This window comes from Triticum aestivum, chromosome 1B (genome assembly GCF_018294505.1).
Source record: "Triticum aestivum cultivar Chinese Spring chromosome 1B, IWGSC CS RefSeq v2.1, whole genome shotgun sequence".
In the NCBI taxonomy this organism is placed as follows: domain Eukaryota; kingdom Viridiplantae; phylum Streptophyta; class Magnoliopsida; order Poales; family Poaceae; genus Triticum; species Triticum aestivum.
In genome coordinates this window covers 30,489,604-30,516,656 of record NC_057795.1, presented here as the reverse complement: position 1 = coordinate 30,516,656, position 27,053 = coordinate 30,489,604, and positions in this window count along the sequence as shown.

Below are 27,053 nucleotides of genomic sequence, written 5' to 3'. Positions count from 1 at the left end.
TTCCATGAGGGCCCCTTTCATTGCTTCTTTCTTCTGCTGGATGGTTCTTTGTACCATGGAGTAAATGTGACACTAAGCAGGGTAGTGGGTAGTTCCTTCACACAAGAAACAAGTAATCTGCCTAGTTGGGTATTCTTCAGCTGGGTGACTTCCTTCACCATTAGGGCATTCATCCTGGTGTTCTCTATGGTCGTGTCCTATTTCTCCACAGAGCTTGCAAGCACACGATTTCTTCATATCATTTCCATGGGGCTCCAATCTCTGGGACATAAACCGAGACTTTGGCAAAGTCAACTTAAATTTTTCCTAAGTGGTTACTCCTTGCCATCCATTGATGGTTTGGTATATCGTCCACCAAGTAGCAGCACCTCTTTCAAAGCATTGAAGAGCATGTTGGGCCATATCCTTTCCGGCTATAGGGTTGTTCTTCATGTGATCCTCCATGTTTTGAATCCATCGGTCCCTCTCCAATTGACTCATCGATCCAGATAATATGATCTCATCTCCATTCATCCTCTATTGGGTCTAGGGGTTTTGGGGTGAGATAAGAGACATAGAGAGGGATACAAACAAATATATTTGAAAAGGGCATTTTATTTTGTGGCTGTCGGAAAAACAACAAACAAAAGACAACTCACAAACATCACCTCTAACGTAGGAATAATGGGGTTTGGTCTTCTAGTGGTATATAAATCTTCAACGTCACCAAACTCTTCCAGTCTTGTTCATGTCTCCGATGGCTTCTTCCGATCGTGCTTGTCCTTATCAAGTTCTTTTGCCAGATCATCTCTGTTGACGCGAAGTCTCTCATGACGTCCTTTAATATTTCTAGAGTTGCGTTCCAAACTTCTGGGTTTCAACATCCTTGGCATGAACCATGTCCTTCTATCCTTCAGCTCCTGACGAACCTCTGGTATCTCGAGGTTTAGCTCCTCCAGCTTGGCTACTTTCAGCTTCTGGTTCCTGGGTTCTTCACAAACTGCTTCCTTGTCAAATACGGCTTCCAGAAGATCCATCTTAAAACTCCTGATGTAATTCTCCAGATCCTGGTAATACACCAGCTACGTTAAAAATGCATCCTTTGCTGACAGATGCTCCATCAGCTTTCTACCATGCAATCCTTCCGAAGAAATACATGCTTAACTCAGCATGGTGACAATATCATAAGCGGGTGATAACACCATGGTAATCCGTGCCTATGCCCATGTTACTGCCATGAGCTTTCATTCCATAATTGATACCTCCTATCTTAGGGTTTTTCTTAACAAAAACTTTGAGTTCTAAAGCTCCATGTTCCGGTCTTTCTCCGATATACCTTGATCTCAGATATTGACAACTTCCTTAGACTACCAAGTTCTATAAGGTAGCCTTCCTAGGTCATACAAATCTGGAAAATCTTCAAAGCTTTCAAATTCTCGAGTCTTCGATGTCTTCAACCATTGTAGTTTCCATTATAATAGTACACGGTAAAATCCTCTTCATTCCAAAGTAGTCTTAGTTGCTCGATATCTTGTACTCCTTGGAGTGGTCTCATCAGCCGAATCTTCATGTGGTCAAAAGGGGAAAGGGTATGGTCTAACTAAAAGGGAATATTTGAATCAGCTCAAAAGAGAAGAGAAGTAAAAGATCTTTTTGAAAATAAAGTAGTAGGGAAAATCTTTCCTAGGGGCTTGCCAGTCTCTAGGGTCACGTCCTACAGTCAACATGTGCTCTAGTACCATCTTGTAGCGACCCGACTCGAATGGATCAAGTCTCTATGCTTAAGTGTCATCCCTGAATCGGTATGCTGACACACACAGTACTCGAGGATTTATAACAGACGCAAATCACATGTATAAAGAACGTAAATACAATTACGTCAAACCAAATAGCGGAAGTAACAACAAGGTTGTGGATTCCCATCAACACCAACGGCAAAGTTGAGTGTAGAAATCGCTCGTCGTAAGAAATCCTGCAACATGAGACGTTGCAGCCATGTAGGTCAGTACATTGAATGTACTGGCAAATTCACACCATAGGATGAATGATGAATAAAAGCTATCTCTACATGCATATATGGCAGGTGGAAAAGCTCTATGGTTATAATGTTTTTGCGAAAAGCCAATTTTTCCCTACTGCAAAGGAATACAATTTTATTTAACTACACAGTTGTTTGAAAACATTGAGAAGGTAAACCCCCTCTCAATCCCAATTAAAAGTAATCATTAACAACCCAACAAATTATATTAAGTAACATGATGAGATCAACATGATAATCCAAGAACCAGATACTCAAGATGTCCATAACTGGGGACACGGCTAATCATGATTAGTTTGTACCCTCTGTAGAGGTTTGCGCACTTTTCCCCACAAGACTCGATCTCCTTCGTTGGTTTTCTCGCACTACATGGTGTTTGAGAAACGGATGACCGAGACATAGTCTTTCAGAAGCGTTTACACCTAACGATGGGCAGACCGTTACACCTACTTTCCCCTACATCTACTAGTCTACCACTGTAAGAGTTCACCCGACTTAATCAACTATGCTAGAGCCCATAGTAGCTTGTGGCTGCACTCAGAAGTTTCTAGCATGAATAATCTTATGATCCCTTTGAGCCTGGGTGGCGGTTCATAAAAAACAGGCAATCGCTGGAATACCCAGGTGCCTCAATCCACCTAGACGTGTATTTAAGTAGCCACCTTAAGTTGAACCATTAAGTAACAATCTCACATCTGTCATGGAAAACACTCAAACCCAAACCACGTCTACGAGCATAGCATTGCAGTATAAGCATAACGTAGAAGTAACTCCCAAGGGTTTGATAGTAACAGGGTAATAGGTTCCTACCTCATCAACTACTCCCCAATACCCACATGTTATCAATTCCTAACCATGCAATGTTTGAGGGTGAAACTAATGCATAAAAATTGGGTATGAAAGGGATATGATCAAAGTGTGAACTTGCATGTACTATTGATGAAGATGATTCACACTCAACTCCTGATAGTTCTATTCGTCACACTCTGTTCAATCTATCGTAAGCAAACAATAGTAACCACACATAAGCAATCACTAAAAAGATAGGAAAGAACAAAGAAAGCAATTCGGAAAACTTCAAAACCAAGCAAATAACTCTTGCAACAGTATACATTTCTTACCAAAATTGAGTGAATTTGGCCTTATCGGAAAGTTTAGGTCAAGAGCTTTAATTTGCAAAAAGAATCAACTAAAACGGAGTTATAGAACTCGAGTTACGATCAAAGGAAGTTCAAATACTAAACTGTTTGAATTCAAATTTTAAAACTTTCAAAAAGATGATTAAGTTGTTTTAATGGATAGAGGGGATCGTAATGAAGAATTGGGTGTTGGTTTCGTTGGATTTGGATAAACGGTGTAAAATATGTGAGGATTTGAAGTCCAGGGGCTAATCTGTAAATAAAATAACTGCAACTAGGTCCCTAGCTAGGTGTCAGATTGTTAGTGGCTGAAAACTGTTCGCTGCATAGACTAAACAGCGAACATCCTCTAACTAAGGGATAACGGTTCGAAATAAATAAAAAGTAAAAAAAACTAATCGATCTAATCTAGCCCTAGATCTACGATCGGAAGGATGAGGGGATTCCGGTGGCTCACCGCGGCGGTGGAGGTCAACGGCGAGCCGGAACGGCGGTGGCGGCTCAGGTCTGGCCGGGGCGGCGGCTTCGGTCGTCGAGGAGGGCGGCGAAGGGCACGGGGAGGGGCGGCGTGGAGCGGTGGTTGCGGGGGTGGCGTCAGCGGCGGTCGACGGCGACGAGGGCGGCGGCTGCGGCCTCCGGCGGCGGCGGCGGTGAGATGCGGGGACGGCGGCGCCATCCGAGAAGGAGAGAGAGAGAGGGGGGACGCTATTTATGGAGGGGGGAAACGTCCTCGGGAGGCGTGGAGGAGGGGGCACGACAACGAGGGGACTCCGGGCGGAGTACGGCGGCGAGCGGTGGCGTGCCCAGGGCGGACTCCGTCCTGGGGTCGGTGACGATGGCAGCTGGGCTGGACCGCGGCGTGGCAGGGGCTGGGCCGGCCTAGTCGGCGGCGGAGGAGAGGTTTTAAAAAAAACATTTATTTCTACAGAAAAAAAACCAAATAAACTAAAATATACTATAGGCATATTATATATCCAAATTTCCAGAAAAACATTTTCTACAACCTGAACATTAATCTAACTTCAAATAAAATCCACAATAATTCAAATAAAACAAAGAGTGCTACTTGTCCAATAAAAATCATTTTTAAAATACCAAAATGATTTCAAATTTATTTCTTTCCAATTTGCTGATGTAGGGAATCATGTTACCCTATTTTCCAAATATTTTATTTTTGGAGAAAAATAATTTGAATAAAACCCAAATAAGGCCGAATTGGAAATAATTTTCAACGGGGCTTTAAATTGGATTTCTTTTAAACTCCCAACTCATATTTCATGGGTTTTGAATAAGTCATTTTCTCTTCTATCATGAAAATCATTGAGTTGCTTGAAGTTTTTGAATTTGAAAATATTCCCAAATGAAATTCAAATCTTTTCAAAACCCTTTTTCATTTATTTAGATGGAAGAAGTCATATTATCTTCACTCCAGGGTTTTGTGTTTGAAAAGTATTTGAATCGATGGAGATCAGAAAGCAAAGGTGAAAGATTGGGAAAGTCCTTTTATTCCCTGTCATTTAACTTTCAAAAGTTTCAAATTTCACTCAATCAATCAAACCAACAATCAAACTATCTATTTAATATAACATTCCAAAATTTAGAATTTTGGGATGTTACAAACCTACCACCCTTAAAATGAATCTCGTCCTCGAGATTCGGAGAGGCTAGAAAGAAATAGGTTAGGTTTGGGGTCTTCTCAAAATCCATCGATCATCTCAGGGGGTCTGGGGTGCTACCACCCTTAAAAGCATTGTCATTGTTCCATCAGAACTCATATACTCCATGCTTATTCCTGACAGTGTCAGTCTTCTCAGATCTTCAGTATAATTCCTTCTGTGGCTCTTCCGGTAATGGCATAACCTTTTTCCTCAATCCTTGTATCCTTTTCATATTGGTACGGTTATTCCGAGACTGGGTCTTCTTAGCTAACGGGTCTGGCGCCAATACTAAACAACTATCGATATCTCATGGTGGTCAACCATTTATGGTTTCTCCTGCAGAAAACGGGTCTGGGTTGAACCTCATAGTATATCCTACGATTGGCAACAACTGCCTTGTACAAGGGAAAAACGTCATACCATTCTAAGGTTTAAACAATGTTTTGATCGTCATCTCTCTACTATAGGTAAGTCACTCAGATTTACCATCCCAGATAGCAAAGCGAATAATAAGAGTAAGTCGGTATGGTGATCAATCCATCCCGCACCCAAATCATTACCTTGTATACGGTTTAGCGAATCTCGCATTCTAACACTCGGTCATCCTCACAAGCATTGTACAATTTCTCTTGTCGATGAACCAAGTTCAGATAATTCCATTGATTCTGCGAGCCAAACCAACATCTATCGTTCCTTTTACAACTCTCAGGTTTTGCGTAAACTCCTATAAGATCGTCTGTTGGTAAAGGCATACCTTCTTCTAGGGTTTTTCCTTTAGCAAGAGTGTGCTTGATTCTTGGTAGGTCCTGGGGCCTGTGGGTTATGGCCCATCTCATCACTTGCAAACCTTGAACTCATTCTTGGGGCAACGGATCATTATCCCAACATCCAACTTCCTAGTATTCTTAAATCCATCCAATTGTACTGTCTTCCTTCCTTCCTTCTATTGGTATCACACTATGACTGATTACTCAAACTCATCATGGAGTTACACTTGCTCCATACTACCAACATTATACCTCCATATCCAATAGTACTTCATCCCTTCTTACTCTTGGGATATCCCACATATTGCGACAAAACTCGTACTTATTTTGTCTGAAGTCCACATCGTGGAATATCACTTTCTTTACCGGGGTCAAGGGTTCTCACAATTACTACCACCCTTGAAATGCACAAATTTATCCATAGACCATATTTCTCATATCCTCGAAAATAGTCAAAATCTTCCTTCATACAGTCACTGCTCATAAAATCCAAATCTTTACCAATGATGCTAACTTTATGGATTCTCCAATGATTACAATCACTTGATTTTCCAGTACATGCCTCAACTCGTCGCCTCAATGTAAAAGAACTGTTCCCACTACTACCACTATATTTCTTTCGTTGCTAACTCAACTATTTAGCACAAGTCTCCTTCTCTTTGGGACAATCTCTGGCAAAGTTCCCTACTTCATTACAACGGTAACATACCACTTCTGACAAGTCTCGAAGTTTCCTTGTGATTACATAGCCTCCTTGGGTCCTAGGCTTCCTTTTTGGGCAACAGCTGAAGTAGTGCCCTGACTCCTTGCACCTGAAACAGGTGATATGGCTCAGGTCCTTCCTGGAATCCAATCTATTTCTCTTCCTGGACTTTTCCGTTCCAATCAGGGCTTCTATTTCCTGTGGGTCATACTCTAATTCCTCTGTCGGGAATTCTATTAGATCCCCATTCAGACATTTTTGGGGGATGTGTCCTTCTCCACATGAATAGCAAGACTTGGCGCAGGGTTTCATTGGGTTTTCTTCGGGTGTGTCCTCCACCTCTTCCTTCATTACTTGGTCTCCTAAAATTTCCATGAGGGCTCCTTTCATTGCTTCTTTCTTCTGCTGGATGGTTCTTTGTACCATGTGGTAAATGTGACACTAAGCAGGGTAGTGGGTAGTTCCTTCACACAAGAAACAAGTAATCTGCCTAGTTGGGTATTCTTCAGCTGGGTGACTTCCTTCACCATTAGGGCATTCATCCTGGTGTTCTTTATGGTCGTGTCCTATTTCTCCATAGAGCTTGCAAGCACACGATTTCTTCATATCATTTCCATGGGGCTCCAATCTCTGGGACATAAACTGAGACTCTGGCAAAGTCAACTTAAATTCTTCCTAAGTGGTTACTCCTTGCCATCCATTGATGGTTTGGTATATCGTCCACCAAGTAGCAGCACCTCTTTCAAAGCATTGAAAAGCATGTTGGGCCATATCCTTTCTGGCTATAGGGTTGTTCTTCATGTGATCCTCCATGTTCTGAATCCATCAGTCCGTCTCCAATTGACTCATCGGTCCAGATAATATGATCTTATCTCCATTCATCCTCTATTGGGTCTAGGAGTTTTGGGGTGAGATAAGATAGATAGAGAGGGATACAAACAAATATATTTGAAAAGGGCATTTTATTTTGTGGCTGTCGGAAAAACAACAAACAAAAGACAGCTCACAAACATCGCATCTAACGTAGGTATAATGGGGTTTGGTCTTCTAGTGGTCAATAAATCTTCAACGTCACCAAACTCTTCCAGTCCTGTTCATGTCTCCGATGGCTTCTTCCGATCGTGCTTGTCCTTATCAAGTTCTTTTGCCAGATCATCTTTGTTGACGCGAAGTCTCTCATGACGTCCTTTAATATTTCTGGAGTTGCGTTCCAAACTTCTGGGTTTCAACATCCTTGGCATGAACCATGTCCTTCTATCCTTCAGCTCCTGACGAATCTCTGGTATCTTGAGGTTTAGCTCCTCCAGCTTGGCTACTTTCAGCTTCTGGTTCCTGGGTTCTTCACGAACTACTTCCTTGTCAAATACGGCTTCTTGAAGATCCATCTTAAAACTCCTGATGTAATTCTCTAGATCCTGGTGATACACCATCTACGTTAAAACTGCATCCTTTGCTGACAGATGCTCCATCAGCCTTCTACCATCCAATCCTTCCGAAGAAATGCATGCTTAACTCAGCATGGTGACAATAGCATAAGCAGGCGATAACACCATGGTAATCCGTGCCTATGCCCATGTTACTGCCATGAGCTTTCATTCCATAATTGATACCTCCTGTCTTAGGGTTTTTCTTAACAAAAACTTTGAGTTCTAAAGCTCCATGTTCTGGTCTTTCTCCGATATACCTTGATCTCGGATATTGACAACTTCCTTAGTCTGCCAAGTTCTATAAGGTAACCTTCCTAGGTCGTACAAATCTGGAAAATCTTCAAAGCTTTCAAATTCTCCAGTCTTCAATGTCTTCAACTGTTGTAGTTTCCATTATAATAGTACACGGTAAAATCCTCTTCATTCCAAAGTAGTCTTAGTTGCTCGATATCTTGTACTCCTTGGAGTGGTCTCATCAGCCGAATCTTCATGTGGTCAAAAGGGGAAAGGGTATGGTCTAACTAAAAGGGAATATTTGAACAAGCTCAGAAGAGAAGAGAAGTAAAAGATCTTTTTGAAAATAAAGTAGTAGGGAAAATCTTTCCTAGGGGATTGCCAGTCTCTAGGGTCACGTCCTACAGTCAACATGTGCTCTGGTACCATCTTGTAGCAACCCGACCCGAATGGATCAAGTCTCTGTGCTTAAGTGTCATCCCTGGATCGGTATGCTAACACACACAGTACTCGAGGATTTATAACAGAGGTAAATCACATGTATAAAGAACGTAAATACAATTACCTCAATCCAAATAGCGGAAGTAACAACAAGGTTGTGAATTCCCGTCAACACCAACGGCAAAGCTGAGTGTAGAAATCGTAACCCTAACGTATCACTTACTCGTCGTAAGAAACCCTGCAACATGAGACGTTCCAGCCATGTAGGTCTGTACATTGAATGTACTGGCAAATTCACACCATAGGATGAATGATGAATAAAAGCTATCTCTACATGCATATATGGCTGGTGGAAAAGCTCTATGGTTCTAATGTTTATGCGAAAAGCCAATTTTTCCCAACTGCAAAGGAATAAAATTTTATTTAACTACACAGTTGTTTGAAAACATTGAGAAGGTAAACCCCCTCTCAATCCCAATTAAAAGTAATCATTAACAACCCAACAAATTATATTAAGTAACCTGATGAGATCAACATGATAATCCAAGAGCCAGATACTCAAGATGTCCATAACCGGGGACACGGCTAATCATGATTAGTTTGTACACTCTGCAGAGGTTTGCACACTTTTCCCCACAAGACTCGATCTCCTCCGTTAGTTTTCTTGCACTACATGGTGTTTGAGAAATGGATGACCGAGACATAGTCTTTCAGAAGCGTTTACACCTTACGATGGGTAGACCATTACACCTACTTTCCCCTACATCTGCTAGTCTACCACTATAAGAGTTCACCCGACTTAATCAACTATGCTAGAGCCCATAGTAGCTTGTGGCTGCACACGAAAGTTTCTAGCATGAATAATCTTATGATCCCTTTAAGCCTGGGTGGCGGTCCATAAAAAAACAGGCAATCACTGGAATATCCAAGTGCCTCAATCCACCCAGATGTGTATTTAAGTAGCCACCTTCAGTTGAACCATTAAGTAATAATCTCACATATGTCATGGAAAACACTCAAAGCCAAACCATGTCTACGAGCATAGCATTGTAGTATAAGCATAACGTAGAAGTAACTCCCAAGGGTTTGATAGTAACAGGGCAATAGGTTCCTACCTCATCAACTACTCCCCAATACCCACATGTTATCAATTCCTAACCATGCAATGTTTGAGGGTGAAACTAATGCATAAAAACTGGGTATGAAAGGGATATGATCAAACTGTGAACTTGCTTGTACTGTTGATGAAGATGATTCACACTCAACTCCTGATAGTTCTATTCATCACACTCTGTTCAACCTATTGTAAGCAAACAATAGTAACCACACATAAGCAATCACTCAAAAGATCGGAAAGAACAAAGAAAGCAATTTGGAAAACTTCGAAACCAAGCAAATAACTCTTGCAACAGTAGACAATTTCTAACAGTAACAAAATTGAGTGAATTTGGCCTTATCAGAAAGTTTACGTCAAGAGCTTTAATTTGCAAAGAGAATCAACTAAAACTGAGTTATAGAACTCGAGTTACGATCAAACGAAGTTCAAATACTAAAATGTTTGAATTGAAATTTTAAAACTCTCAAAAGATGATTAAGTTGTTTTAATGGATAGAGGGGATCGTAATGAAGAAGTGGGTGTTGGTTTTGTTGGATTTGGATAAACGGTGTAAAATATGTGACGGTTTGAAGTCTAGGGGCTAATCTCTAAATAAAATAACTGCAACAAAGTCCCTAGCTACGTGTCAGATTGTTAGTGGCTGAAAACTGTTCGCTGCATAGACTAAACAGCGAACGTCCTCTAACTAAGGGATAACGGTTCGGAATAAATAAAAAACTAAAAAAACTAACCGATCTAATCTAGCCCTAGATCTACGATCGGACGGACGAGGGGATTCTGGTGGCTCACCGCGGCGGTGGAGGTCAAAGGCGAGCCGGAACGGCGACGGCGGCTCGGGTCCGGCCGGGGGGGCGGCTCCGATCGTCCAGGAGGGCGGCGAAGGGCACGGGGAGGGGCGGCGTGGAGCGGCGGTTGCGGGGGTGGCGTCGGCGGCGGTTGACGGTGACGAGGGCGGCGGTTGCGGCCTCCGGCGGCGGCGGCGGCGGTGAGATGCGGGGACGGTGGCGCCATGCGAGGAGGAGTGAGAGAGAGGGGGCGGCGCTATTTATGGAGGGGGGAAACGGCCTCGGGAGGCGTGGAGGAGGGGGCACGGCGACAAGGGGACTCCGGGCGGAGTACGGCGGCGAGCGGTGGCGTGCCCAGGGCGGACTCCATCCTGGGGTCGGTGACGATGGCAGCTGGGCTGGGCCGTGGCCTGGCAGGGGCTGGGCCGGCCCAGTCGGCGGCGGAGGAGAGGTTTTAAAAAAAACATTTATTTTTACAGAAAAAACCAAATAAACTAACATATACTATAGCATATTGTATATCCAAATTTTCAGGAAAACATTTTCTACAAGCTGAACATTAATCTAACTTCAAATAAAATCCAGAATAATTCAAATAAAACAAAGAGTGCTACTTGTCCAATAAAATCCAATAAAAATCATTTTAAAAATACCAAAATGATTTCAAATTTATTTCTCTCCAATTTTCTGATGTAGGGAATCATGTTACCCTATTTTCCAAATATTTTATTTTGGAGAAAAATAATTTGAATAAAACCCAAATAAGGCCTAATTGAAAATAATTTTTAACGGGGCTTTAAATTGGATTTGTTTTAAACTCCCAACTCATATTTCATATGTTTTGAAGAAGTCATTTTATCTTCTATCATGAAAATCATTGAGTTGCTTGAAGTTTCTAAATTTGAAAATATTTCCAAATGAAATTCAAATCTTTTCAAAACCCGTTTTCATTTATTTAAATGGAAGAAGTCATATTATCTTCACTCCAGGGTTTTGTGTTTGAAAAGTATTTTAATCGATGGAGATCAGAAAGCAAAGGTGAAAGTTTGGGAAAGTCCTTTTATTCCCTCTCATTTAACTTTCAAAAGTTTCAAATTTCACTCAATCAATCAAACCAACAATCAAACTATCTATTTAATATAACATTCCAAATTTTAGAATTTTGGGATGTTACAAAAACAAATATATCTTGTCACTAGGGAGGGGGCAAATGAACACGAGAGGAGGGCGGAAGCAGCCCGCCGTCAGCCAGCAGCTGAGGAGGCAATGACTGCTGCATCTCAGTACGACCCCAGTTACAACTATGGATATCAGTCAGGCTATCCATGGCCATAAACCAACTTAGGCCAAAAGCCTAAGCTTGGGGGAGTACATATTTCCCATCGACTTTACGTTCATGTTTACACACTATTCTAGTCGTCGGTGCCCATACTCTTTCATTGTACTATATCCATGCTAGTTTAAATTCTTTTTCTAGTTTTCTTCTTGTGTGTTTGATAAACCTTATAAAAAACCCCAAAAAATAGTTAGTTTAATTTTCATGCTTGTAGTAGAAGTAATTAAAAAAACCACAAAGATTTCTCGTTCTTCTTTTACTTGTTGGGAGCTTTCCCGTGTAAATAGTTTTATTTCTTTTTCCTTTCTTTGGGGGCTGAGAGTAGAAGACCATATTGAAAATGTTTAGTGGCTCTCTTATGCATGATTGTGGATTTAATTTAGAGCCCATATTACCTTGTCTTCTCTCTTGAAATGAATGCTTGCAGATTCTAGCTTAGTCCAATGCATGTACACTCTTATTATCATACACATCGTTCGATCGTGTAAGTGAAAGGCAATGATGACGATATATAATGGACTGATTGAGATGAGAGAAGCTGGTATGAACTCGACCTCTTTTGTTTTTGTAAATATGATGAGTTCATCGTTCCTGATTCAGCTTATTATGAAGTAGACATGTTTGCAATGACATTTAGAGATTATAGTTGCTTATGTCATGCTTAATTAGCTATGAGTTATAATGGTTTACCTTGCGTGCCAACATGCTATTAAAATGATTGTGATGTGGTATGATGAGATGGTATCCTCCTTTGAATGAATTGAGTGACTCGACTTGGCACATGTTCACGCATGTAGTTGAAACAAAATCAACATAGCCTTCACGATATTTATGTTCATGGTGGATTATATCCTACTCATGCTTGCACTTAGTGTAAATTAATTTTAGTGCATGTTCATGACTGTTGTCGCTCTCTCAGTTGGTCGCTTCCCAGTCTTTTGCTAGCCTCCACCTGTACTAAGCGGGAATACTGCTTATGCATCCAAACTCCATAAACCCCAAAGTTATTCCACATGAGTCCACCATACCTTCCAATATGCGGTATCTACCTACCGTTCCAAGTAAATTTGTCTGTGCCAAACTCCAAACCTTCAAATGAAATTCTGTTTTGTATGCTCGAGCAGCTCATGTTTCAACTAGGGCTGCATGTATCTTCCATGCTAGGTGGGCTATTCTTAAGAGGAGTGGACTCCGCTCCTCATTCACAAGAAAGGGTCGGTAACCGGGATGCCCAGTCCCATGATCCAAAAAGATCAAAGCAAATCAATATAATTAAACAAAACTCCAGGGTTGTTGTTAGTTGGAGGCACTCGTTGTTTCGAGCAAGCCATGGATTGATGCTTGTTGGTTGTGGGGGAGTATAAACGTTTACCATTCTAATTGGGAACTGCCTATAATGCATGTAGTATGGAAGATATCGCCATCTCATAGTTGCTGCGTTGACAGTGAAAGTATGCCGCCCAAAATGTTATTCAATCTCTATTTTAAAATCGAGCTCTGGCACCTCTACGAATCCCTGCTTCCCTCTGCGAAGGGCCTATCTATTTACTTTTATGTTGAGCCATCACCTTCTTATTAAAAAGCACCCGCTGGAGAGCACACTGTCATTTATATGCATTCCTATTAGTTTATATTGGGTATGACTTGACTAGATCTCTTTTACCATGAATTACAATGTTTAGTCAGTCCTTGATCTTTAAAGGTGCTCTGCATTTATGTTTTGCGGTCTCAGAAAGGGCTAGCGAGATACCATTTTGTTATACCATATTATGATTGTTTTGAGAAAGTGTTGTCATCCGAGTTTTATTATTATAGCTCGCTAGTTGATTATGCCATTGATATGAGTAAACATGAGACCTGAGTGTTATTGCGAATATGGTTAGTTCATAATCTTTGTTGAAACCTTGAGTGCTGGCTTTACATATTTACAACAACAAGAGCAAGCAGAGTTTGTAAAAGTTTTTCTTTATCACTTTCAGTTTGTCAACTGAATTGCTTGAGGACAAGCAAAGGTTTAAGCTTGGGGGAGTTGATACGTCTCCAACGTATCTACTTTTCCAAACGCTTTTGCCCTTGTTTTGGACTCTAACTTGCATGATTTGAATGAAACTAACCCGGACTAACGGTATTTTCAACAGAACTGCCGTGGTGTTATTTTTGTGCAGAAACAAAAGTTCTCGGAATGACTTCAAAATCCTCGAAGATAAGTTTCAGAAAATATAAAAAATACTAGCAAAAGATGAAGGCCAGGGGGCCACACCCTGTCCACGAGGGTGGGGGGCGCCCCCTCCCCCCCTATAGGGCGCGCCCCCCTGTCTCATGGGCCCCCTGCTGCTCCACCGACCTCAACTCCAACTCCATATATTCCGTTTCGCAAAGAAAAAAAATCAGAGAGAAAGTTTCATCATGTTTTACAATACGGAGCCGCCGCCAAGCCCTAAAACCTCTTGGGAGGGCTGATTTGGAGTCCGTTCGGGGCTCTAGAGAGGGGGATTCATCGCCATCGTCATCATCAACCATCCTCCATCACCAATTTCATGATGCTCACCGCCGTGCGTGAGTAATTCCATCATAGGCTTGCTAGACGGTGATGGGTTGGATGAGATTTACCATGTAATCGAGTTAGTTTTGTTAGGGTTTGATCCCTAGTATCCACTATGTTCTGAGATTGATGTTGCTATGACTTTGCTATGCTTAGTGCTTGTCACTAGGGCCTGAGTGCCATGATTTCAGATCTGAACCTATTATGTTTTCATGAATATATGTGAGTTCTTGATCCTATCTTGCAAGTCTATAGTCACCTATTATGGGTTATGATCCCACAACCCCGAAGTGACAATAATTGGGATACTTCTCGGTGATGACCATAGTTTGAGGAGTTCATGTATTCACCAAGTGCTAATGCTTTGGTTTGGTTCTATATTAAAAGGAGGCCTTAATATCCCTTAGTTTCCATTAGGACCCCGCTGCCACGGGAGGGTAGGACAAAAGATGTCATGCGAGTTCTTTTCCATAAGCACGTATGACTATATTCGGAATACATGCCTACATTACATTGATGAATTGGAGCTAGTTCTGTGTCACCCTATGTTATAGCTATTACATGAGGAATCGCATCCGACATAATTATCCATCACTGATCCAATGCCTACGAGTTTTTCATATATTGTGCTTCGCTTATTTACTTTTCCGTTGCTACTATTACAATCACTATAATACTGCTATCATTACTATCTTTACCTTTACCACTGTTACCATTACTATCATACTACTTTGCTACTAAATATCTTGTTGCAGATACTAAGTTATCCAGGTGTGGTTGAATTGACAACTCATTTGCTAATACTTAAGAATATTCTTTGGCTCCCCTTGTGTCGAATCAATAAATTTGGGTTGAATACTCTACCCTCAAAAGCTGTTGCGATCCCCTACACTTGTGGGTTATCATTAGGATATCATTAAAGGTGATCTTTTGCAAATGTTCCATGATTTGTTTAATGGCCAGCTACAACTGTTCCACATTAACTATGGAACTATTACGTTGTTGCCAAAGAAGGAGGAGGCAGTTCACATTGAGCAGTTAAGACCAACTTGTCTGCTTAATGTGAGCTTTAAGTTATTTACAAAAGTTGAAATTAATCGACTCACACATATTGCACATACTATGGTGCAGCCGACTCATACGGCTTTCATGAGGAAATTACATATCCTGGAGGGTGTGGTCGTTCTTCATGAAACCTTGCACGAAATTCACTTGAAGAAACTAGATGGAGTTGTCTTCAAAGTGGACTTCAAGAAGGCGTACGATAAAGTTAAATGGCCATTTTTGCAACAGACCTTGCATATGAAGGGTTTTTATGCGGCCTGAAGGAAGCAGGTAGAATCTTTTGCACAATGAGCAGCGTTGGGTTAAAGGTTAATGATGACATAGGTCATTCTTCCACACAAAGAAGGGATTGAGATAGGGGGATTCGATGTTTTCTATCCTATTTAATACCGTGACCGATATACTTGTGCTTCTCATTGGTCGAGCAAGAGAGGATGGTCGGGTGGGTGGGCTTACCCCTCATCTTGTGGATGGTGGGGTTTCCATTCTACAGTACGCCACACTATTATTTTCATGGAACGTGATTTGACAAAGGCTAGGAATATGAAATTGGTTTTGTGTCTCTTCGAACAACTGTCTGGTTTGAAAATTAATTTCAACAAGAGTGAACTATTTTGTTTTGGGTGCGCTAAGGAAGATTAGGAGAACTGTAGACAATTTCTGTGAGTTGGGGTTTCTCCCATTTAGGTATTTGGGAATACCAATCATCAACGTAAACTAACCAACAAAGAAAGGAAGTTCATAGGGGATTGATTTGAGAAGAAACTAAGCTGCTGGAAGGGCAAGCTTATGTCTTATGGGAGTCGAGTAATTCTGATAAACTTCATGCTTACAAGTAATGTCGATGTTCGTATTGTCCTTCTTTGAAGTACCTATGGGGGTACGAAAAAGTTTGGACTTCTATCGATCACGTTTTTTCTGACAAAGCAAATCAAAATACAAGTTGGCAAAGTGGGATATAATTTGTAGGTTGAAGGACCAAGGGGGGTTAGGGATCGAAAACCTTGAGGTAAAGAACAGGTTCCTACTTATTAAATGGTTATATAGACTATAGAGGACGAGGGTGTGCGGATACAATTATTGCATAACAAGTATTTGCACTCCAAGACCCTTGCACAAGTTACTACGTAGTTGGACGATGCGCCTTTTTGGAATAGGTTGATGCGGACAAAGGTTGTCTTTTTTAATAGGAACAAATTCATTATTGGGGACGGTAATAAAACTAGGTTTTGGAAAGATACATGGTTAGGGAAAACGCCCCTGGCCATACAATATCCAACCCTTTACAATACTGTACAGTGTAAGGAGGCATTCATAAGTACAATTCTAGGATCGGTTCCCTTAAACATTTAGTTCAGAAGATCCCTCATGGGGAAGCGATGGGATAAATGGCTACATCTCATGCGCAGGTTGATGGATGCTAGCCTTTCTGATGAGCCAGATACACTACAACGGAAACTTTCTATGTCAGGGGTATTCTCAGTGAAGTCTATGTGTATATATTTCATAAATACTAGTCCAATCCCAAAGTCGCTTCACATTTGGAAAATCAAGGTGCCTTTAAAGACAAAAGTTTTTATGTGGTTTGTTCGCAAGGAAGTGATCTTGACTAAGGATAACTTGGCAAAACGTAGTTGGGAGGATAGTAAACGGTGTTGTGTGATTGAGATGAATCATCCAACATGCATGTGGGCCTTCGTGACAGTCCTCCTAATACCTTAGCCACTTTATTTGGGACTTGCCTAAACGGGGTAGAGCCTAAATTAGCTGCGCATATTTGAGTAGGAGTGTACGCATTACTTTGGGCCATATGGAACTGTCAGATGACGTGATTTTTAACAGACAAAACATTTTTTTGCAGGTCATCTATAGAGCAACTAGATGGATTTGTACGTGGTCATTACTCAGTCGTGCGGAAGTCAAGGATCATATGGCTTATGGGTGCAACCGTTAAGATACGGTAGCACGGGATACTTACAACCGGTTTGAATGGTGGTCTAACAATAGAATATATGTATAATCATCTAGTCCTATTTTTGCCGGATGTGGCTTTGTTCGTCTCTTTTTAACTCATTTTTAGTTCTTGTATCATACTACATACTTGGTGGCTACTTTGATTAATAATATGGCTGCATGCATCATTTTGATGTAGAGGTCGGGGGAAATCCTCCTTTTTTAAAAAAAATATTTTCTTTATAAGTAAATTTCAACAAATAACCTATATAGTCCGTGTTGCATAGGTTATATGTTGAATTTGAATGGACCTTTATTCCTTGTGATATTGGCAAAATTGACTAGCCATTTTCTTTTAGCGAAGGAAGCAGTAGGCAACTTCCTAAGTTGAGCACTTTAGAGACACACAAAAAGTATTTAACTTCCAAAGCTGGGTATGAACAACACAAGCAATGTTATGACGTGTTTGGAATTTCATTGTAGTGTTTGTGGTTGAAGCAGTGTAAACTGGCAGTGAAACAACTATTGAGGCATCGTTGTACCCTTTTTGTGGAGTTTGATTTCGGTTTTGTGCTCTGGTTCATTGATTCTCCACTCCATGACAATGTAAATTACATTTAAATCTGATCATTTTAATTCTATTATATGTTACTACTGCTTTAGTTTTCTCAATTATATTTATATTATCTGCTCAAGATGAGCATAATCAGAACTGGTGCTTCTGATGCATCCATGTTTTTATGGAAATTCCTATGAGTGTTATTCTATCATACGATAAAAATGGGGATGTTGCAAACATATATTCATCTCAACATTCATGTTTTGTGTCTATTTTTATCCAATTACCTCACACTGAAGGCCAAAATGGATAGGCGTGGCAACGCGCGCCATCAATGATCTAGTCTATTCATTAATTTGTGGCAATATCTAACTAAGACTATGGAAAGCCATAATACATATTGTTTTCATCAACTATTGGAGCTAAACTTCCTTTATTAGAGCCCGAATGGTCGCATTGTTTGATTTTGACAAAAAATGCATACTGGTCAACATTATTACTTTCTATGATGATCCACAAGTATAAAAGTCATTCGCGTAGGTCAAAAGACAGTCACCGATGAGAATGGTGAGAAAACAAAACCATGTGAGAGGCGGTAATGAACCATTACATGATAGCATTTCACCAAAAAACGCATGTGACGTCCCCTATACGTGACGTAGAAAACATGTGTGATGAGGTTTTATCCATGACCACCTCTATACTAGCAAAATTAATAATTGACCAAAGAGTAGTTTTTCTCCATAAAAAGATTTTTTTGTAGTTGACTTATAAGCCCCATTGCGTTGAGAATCTACAATCAATAAAAACTGACACCATATCTCTAGATATCTATACAACAAGGTGCACATAGTCCTAGCAAATCCGATATATAACAGAATAGGTAATTTCCACAAACTTACTCTTCTCAACGTGCAAGCATGTCATTTGAACAAGCAACCATGGATGGAGAAGAGACCCACCTCAACATGCAACTATATGATGGAAAAGGTTTTCCATTCCATATGATACTTATATTAATTTCATATTTTAGCTGTTGTGGGAATAATTAATTATAGAAAGGTGTCTAAGTTAGTCCTACATGGCGTGGCAACGAAATCCAAGGCGGGCAACAAAAGTATAAGCAAATTTCATAGTCAACAAGTCAAAGGAGAGTGTGAAATAAAATAAAGGCAAAGTCAACCACGTGGGCAAGAAGCAAAAAGGCTCAAACCTAGAAGGGTCCCATGTATACAAGGCCCGTTCATGGAAGTATAAGATCTAGTGACTCACATTTCCATTTCCATATTATTAATCTAAATATTCATGTTTCATACAACCAAATCGAATTGTGTATTATAGTGCAACCAATACTCGCAGCAACACGCAGGGTATCATCTAACTACAACTCGTCGCGTACAAATTTGAACGGCGAAATACACACCCAACCAACAATAACAATGACAGAAGAGCAGTCCATCATGTTTCATACATTCGTCACCGCGGCAGTTCGATTGGCACCACACGTTGCACTCGTCGTTCTGCTCTGGCAGCTTGCAGCCAATGTTCTTCAAACCATTGCCCCAGTTGTGGTGGTTTGCACAATAATGTAGTTCCTTCGGCGAGCTCGAACAACATTAATCAAGCACACCATCTAGAGTTTTTTAGTCACTAGTCACAAATTAAAGTTCATTTACATTACATAAAACAGGGGCATGTAATGCAACACAACCTTGGCAAAAACAATTGGTAAAACTTACTCGCAGAGGCGACCAACGAATGTAGGATAACAAGGGCCAATAGTGCAGTGAGACGAGTCATGATCGGAATAGGATTTGTGGCTCTCAAGTGCCACACACCCCTATCTGAATATAGGGCTAAAACTATTTCTGGAAATTTCAAAAAAATCTGAAATTTTAGGATATCAAACATGGGTGTCCATTGTACATCTGTGTTCAATTTCGTGGGGATTGGATGCCTGTAGTAATGTCAATAAAAAGACAAAAAAATGTATGTATAGGGGAAAATGGACGTATCGTATGTCTGACCATAATTCCTATGCCGCGGATACCACGAGCACCCTTTCCTCGCAAAAATAAACACGAGTGTACAATTGGCACCCAATTTTGATATCCCAAAATTTTAGATTTTTTGAAATTTCCTACTATTTTTTAGGGATTTTTATTTCCATGTCCCTCGTTCCTTAGTTGCGCTTAGTTTTCCCTGCCCATCTAACTTTGCTCGCTTTTTCCCTCCTTTGCGCGCCCGCGCCTCAGAAAAGGCCAGACGGTGCCTTGCCGACTGGTCAAAGCCTTTAACCATTACTTCGCTGGTGCTGACGTGTGGGGCCTACATGTAAGGCCGCATGCATTCGGCTAGGCACGGCTGCCGCATGCATTCGCGTGGGACCAATATGTAAGGCCACATGCATTCGGTTCGGCGTGAAGGTCGCATGCATTCGCGTGGGACTGACATGTGAGGCCGCAAGCATTCGCGTCGGCATGAAAACAATTATAGAAAAAAGAAAAAAGGATCAAAATCCCAAATTGCAATCCTTTAGCATGGAGGCCTCTTATGTGCAATGAATTGTGGGAAAATGATAAAGTGACAATACCACAAATGAAAAGGTTAATTTTCCATTTTTAGTGTCATACATGACTTTTTCATAAAGCAAATGCTATAAATAATATTGTAAATAGTGCCCTCATAATTTTCACCTGAAGTATACCACACAGGATTCCATCTGCCAATTTTTAATGAATTTTTGAGTGATATTGCCATTTTTCATATATTTATTGAATTTCACGCAATTTACATCAAGTAATTCAAAGTTGAACTACAAGTGTGCTCTAGTTTGGTCCAATAAATTCTGGAAAATCATTTTCATCTTCCACATTACGAATGTAGGCAGTACCAATAAATAAAGCTATAATTCCCAACCATTTTATATGATTTGTCATCCATGCAATTTTGACAACACGTTGAAATAAATTATAAGAAAAGGAAAAAGTCTCAAAAATTGAAATCCTTTTGCATGGAGGCCTCTCATGTCCAATGGCTTGTGGGGAAAACGATAAATGACAATACCACAAATAAAAAGTTAATTTTCTATTTTTTCTAGTGCCATACATGACTTTTTTGTGAAGCAAGTTCCATAAATAATATTGTAAATAGTGCCCTTACAATTTTCACCTAAAGAATTCCACATGGGATTCCATCTGCCATTTTTTCATGAATTTCTGAGCGATATTGCTATTTTTCATAGATTTATTGAATTTCAGGCAATTTATATGAAGTAAATCAAAGTTGAACAGCACGTGCGCTCTAGTTTGGTCCAATAAATTTTGGAAAATCATTTTCACCTTCCACATTACGAATGTAGGCAGTACGCACAAAGAAAACTATAATTCTCAACCATTTTATATGATTTGTCATCCATGCAATTTTGACAACACATTGAAATAAATTATAGAAAAAGGAAACAAAGGCACAAAAATTGAAATTCTTTAGCATGGAGGCCTCTCATGTGCAATGGCTTGTGGAAAAAATGATAAACTGACAATACCACAAACTTCAAAAAAAATTCACAAAATCGGCCTATCTCATATGAAGATCGATGACTTCCAATTAAGATGACCTTACCCATGAGCATGTTCATGGCATAGTGATTATAACATGACAAATTTTGGTACTAACAAGGGTGTTGTCATTGTGAGGAATCATTCCACAAAAAGATTGAAGATTTGGTTAATAAAAAGTTAATTTTCCATTTTCCTACAGCCATACATGACTTTTTTCTGAAGCAAGTGCCATAAATAATATTGTAAATAGTGCCTTTACAATTTTCACTTCAAGTATACCACATGGGATTCCATATGCCAATTTTTCATGAAATTTGCGAGTGATATTGCCATTTTTCTTAGATTTATCGAATTTCGAGAGATTTACATCAAGTAATTCAACGTTGAACTGCAAGTGTTCTATAGTTTGGTCCAGTAAATTCTGAAAAAATATTTTCACCTTCCAAATTATGAATGTAGGCAGTACCCACAAAGAAAACTAAATTCCAAACCATTTTGTATGATTTGTCATCCATGCAATTTTGATAACACATTGAAATAAATTATAGAAAAAGGAAAAAAGGCTCAAAAATTGAAATCATTTTGCATGGAGGCCTCTCATGTGCAATGGCTTGTGGGAAAACTGATAAACCACAAACTTGAAAAAAAACTTCACAAAACTAACCTATCTCGTATGAAGATCAATGACTTTCAATTAAGATGTCTATACCCATGATCATCTTCATTGCATAGTAGATGATAACATGACCATTTTTTATACTAACAAGGCTGTTATTATTCTGAGCAATATTTTCACATAAAGATTGAAGATTTGGTTAATAAAAAAATATTTCCATTTGCTAGTGGCATACATGTTTTTTTGTGAAGCATGCATAAATAATATTGTAAATAGTGCCCTTATAATTTTCACAAGAAAATACCACTTGGGATTCCATCTGCCAATTTTTCATGAATTTCTGACCGATATTGCCATTTTTCATAGATTTATTGAATTTCAAGCGATTTATATCAAGTAATTCAAATTTGAACAACAAGTGCGCTCTAATTTGGTCCAATAAATTTTGGAAAATCATTTTCACCTTCCACATTACGAATGTAGGCAGTATGCACAAAGAAAACTATAATTCTCAACCATTTTATATGATTTGTCATCCATGCGATTTTGACAACACATTGAAATAAGTTATAGAGAAAGGGGGAAAAAGCTCAAAAATATAAATCCTATTGCATGGAGGCCTCTCATGTGCAATGGCTTGTGGAAAAATTTATAAACTAACAATACCACAAACTTGAAAAAAAACTTCACAAAACTGACCTATCTCATATGAAGATCGATGACTTTCAATTAAGATGACCATACCCATGAGCATCTTCATTGCATAGTAGATGATAACATGACAATTTTTTGTACTAACAAGGGTGTTATCATTGTGAGGAATCATTCTGTAAAAATATTGAAGATTTTTTTAATAAAAAGTTAATTTTCCATTTTTCTAGTGCCATACATGACTTTTTTGTGAAGCAAGTGCCATAAATAATATTGTAAATAGTGCCCTTACAATTTTCACTTGAAGTATACCACATGGGATTCCATATGCCAATTTTTCATGAAATTTCCGAGTGATATTACCATTTTTCATAGATTAATTGTATTTCGGGCGATTTACATCAAGTAATTCAACGTTGCGCTGCAAGTGTGCTCTACTTTGGTCCAATAAATTCTGAAAAAACATTTTTCACCTTGCACATTACGAATATAGGCAGTACCCACAAATAAAACTATAATTCCCAACCATTTTATATGATTTGTCATCCATACAGTTTTGACAACACATTGAAATAAATTATAGAAAAAAGAAAAAAACTCAAAATTGAAATCCTTTTGCATAGAGGCCTCTCATGTGCAATGGCTTGTGGGAAAATGAGAAAATGACAATACCATAGACTTCAAAAAAAAAACTTCAATACATAAACAAACAAACAAACTTTAGTAGATAAGGTAGCATACACATCTCAGATCAACATACTAAAAGTAGATAAGGTAGCATACACATCTCACATGAATATAGAAAACTTCAGTAGAGAGTGACAAATAAACAAAAGTACATCACAACTCCAATTACATAACTATGAGCTTCCACTCATCCTCCAGCTTTGCGTTGAACATGACAAGCCCTAAAACATCGTCGTCTTCGCTCATACGCTTCATGGCATACGAATGACTATCCTCCTTTGCATATTTATCCTGGTGCTCCTCCTCATCGGCGGCCGGAGCAGGCTTTGACAACCAATCCTCGTCCTCCTCCCTGTTTGCTCGTCTCTGAGCCCAGGCATTTCGATGGTCCTCATAAACTCCTCCACATTATCAAGCATAATTATGTGTAGAGACATACCAAGAGGAGGCTGGACGTATCTCACCAACAGAATAGCTGCAAGCTCAAGTTTGACCTTTAGATCCGGTGGGTCGCGGCGAGACCCGTATGAATACCAGCGAGCTCGCTGACGAGGATCCGACGACTCCATTGCCTCATGCATCGCCTAGACAAAAAACCCCTTACAAGTTACCCCATTAACAGGATCTGGAATCATCCGCCGGATCTCAACGGGTGTTGCATCTCTCAACAATTGCAACGCATGTGTAACATCCCAAATTTTCAATTTGGAATGTTATACATAGATCATCATTGCATATCATATTTTATTGCATTTTGCCTTGATCCTAGAAATTTCACGCAACTCAAGGACCCACGGAGAGAGTTGGGAATTTCGTTATTTTCATATTTCAGATTTCTCAAATTTTGAAAATAGGATCATTTGATTTTATTTATTTTATCTTCCATTATTTCTATAATAAAATATGAGAGAGGGAATAAAATGACTTTCCCAAAATAAAGAAATATTGAGGATTTAATAAAAAAACAAAAAGATTCTATTTTGAAGTTTATTGCTATTTTATTTGAATTAGGAAAAAATGCGCGTTTTTCAAAATTGCATTTAGGCCCCAAATAAATGTGCATCTAAATCGGCTTGATTTTAGAAGTCGGGGAAAATTTATTTCAGGATTTTTGGAGTCCGTTTAGTATTTCTTTTATTTGTTTTTCTGCGCGTAATGTTTAAATTTTCTGCGCAGAAAATTTATTTCGGCAGTTTTCCTCGAGAAAACCGTTCGGTTTTTCGCCGGTTTTTCGTTCGGTTTTTTTAAAAAAACCTAGATCTATTTTTTCGGTTTAGTTTATTTAGCAGACGTTCGTCCGTACGTTCGTTTTAACGGACGGTTTTTGTCGTTTAGCCGCAGACAGCGAACGTTCGTTCGTTAGCCTGTTCGTCGGTTTTTCTTTTTCTTGGATTTTCTGCCATTATTTCTGATCGCGATTTCCGATCTGTTTTTCATTTTAGTTTATCTTTTCGCTCGTTTATCGAAATCAGGCGATTCAAGTGCCTAGAGTTTCGTCTCGAAACCCTCTTTCCGTTTAACCAACTCAAACAAGTTTTTGCCACTGTAAATTTTGACTTAGGTCTAGATTAGTAAACGAAGTTTGTTTCTTTCTCCGTTTGACTTTCGTTGCTTCGTTTGATTTGATTCTTTTTGCGAACCGGAGTTCTTAAGTTGAACTTTCTGGTTAGATCTATTATTTGAGTTTTACCCATGCATTATATGAGTGCTTATTGTATGCTTGTTTGTTTGCGATAGAGTACCTGGAGTGCGCCGCTTGGTACTTCGAATCTCTAGGTTTCACGGATCATCAGCAAGGCAAGTAAAACTTTGATCATACCTCCTTACTACCCAGTTTTATTGCATTAGATCAATCCTCAAACAATTGCATGATTAGGATCTGATTAATATGTGGGTTTTGGGAAGTAGATGAGGTAGTACCTATCACCTGTTTTATTATTAAACCCTTGGGAGTTACTTCTACGTTTGCTTATTGCCATGCTATGCTAGTAGATGTGGATTGGGTGAGTGTTTCCATGACAGATGTGAGATTGTTAATTAATGGTTTATTTTAAGGTGGCAACTTTAATACACATCTGGGTGGATTGAGGCACCTGGAGAATCCAGTGTTGCCTGTATTTTTGGAAATCCTGGGGTTCCGTGTGATGTTTCCTATGGACCTCCACCCATACTTAAAGGGATCATAAGATTATTCATGCTAGAAACTTCCGTGTGCAGCCACATGCTATTATGGGCTCTAGCATAGTTGATTAAGTTGTGCAAACTCTTACAGTGGTAGACTAGCAGATGTAGGGGAAAGTAGGTGTACAGGTCTACCCAATCGTATGGTGCTAGCTCTTCTGAAAGACTATGTCTCGGTCATCCGTTTCTCAAACACCATGTAAAAGGACCACGATGTCGCCTAGAGGGGGGTGAATAGGCGTTTTAAAAACTTCTACGGATTTGGCTTAATCCTAATGCGGAAATAAACTAAGAGGATACTTTTCAAGCACAAATCCTAAATACACTAGGCTCAACTAAGTGCACCAACAACTTATTATAAATAAGATGAGCACAACAAGGATACTAACAAGAACAAGTAAGTTACACAAACTTACTTGAGAATATGACAAGATATGAAAGTGTATGACACAAGTTAGCAATTCACACTAAACACAAGATATATCAATAGTAGCAAGTATGAATTGCGGGATATAAAGTGTAGGCCTAAATAACCTCTTCAAGGAAATAGCCAACACAATATAATGAGGACAACAATATATAGTGAATGCAAGGTCAAGAGACCAAAGTAAACCACAAGTAGTGGCTAGGGTTAGAGATAACCGAAGACACGGAGACGAGGATGTATCCCGATGTTCACTTCCTTGGAGGGAAGCTAGTCACCGTTAGAGAGGTGGATGTTACCACAAAGGCACACCAACGCCATGAAGGCTCACCCTATTCTCCCTTTGAGACAACACCATGAAGGCGTTTCTCAACCACTAGTAGTAGACCTTGAGGCGGCCTCCAAACCTTCACAAACTTTCCGGAGGCAAATCACAAGTTGATTCCTCACTAGAGCACTCCTACCGCCTAGGAGTCTCCAACACCAAGAGTAACAAGATCAAGGCAGAAATGCTCAAGACTTACTCAAATCACGAATTCCTTTGGTCACAAGAGGGAGAGGGAGTGGATCTATCACTTGATTGGAAAATCTCTCAAGAACTCTAATGAATCTCTCTAGGATCTAAGATTTGCTGTAGGAGAAGTGAGAGGGAGCCTTTCTGTGTTCTAGGGTTCATATGAATGTGTTGTTCAACCTTCTCCCGGGGTGGAAGAAGGTTATATATAGTAGTAGTGCAAATATGGCCGTTGGAGTGTAAGTGGTTGTGTCAGGCCGGACATCCAGGCCTGGGGCCGCACATCCGGGCGCTATGAAGTGTGCACACACGTACGCAGAAAAACAGGTTACAGGGCCCGGACATCTGGCCAAACTTGGGGCCCCGGACATCCGGCCAAGGGCCGGACCCGGCGTATACAAACAGCATTTCGGTAAGGTTTCTGGAAATCTACGGCCGGACATCCGGGCCAGGGGCCGAACATCCGGTGATTTCACACAAATCAGATGCCCTCTGGATAGCAGTGGCCGGACATCCGGGGAAAAGCCCGGACATCCGGCCAAAACAAAAACTACAGCCGCCCCAAAAGTAAAACATGCATAACTTTCACATCCGGACTCTGATTTCGATGATCTTGGGCTCATTTTGAAGCTATGGAAAAGCTCCAGGTCCTCACATAGACAACCACCCAAGATAAA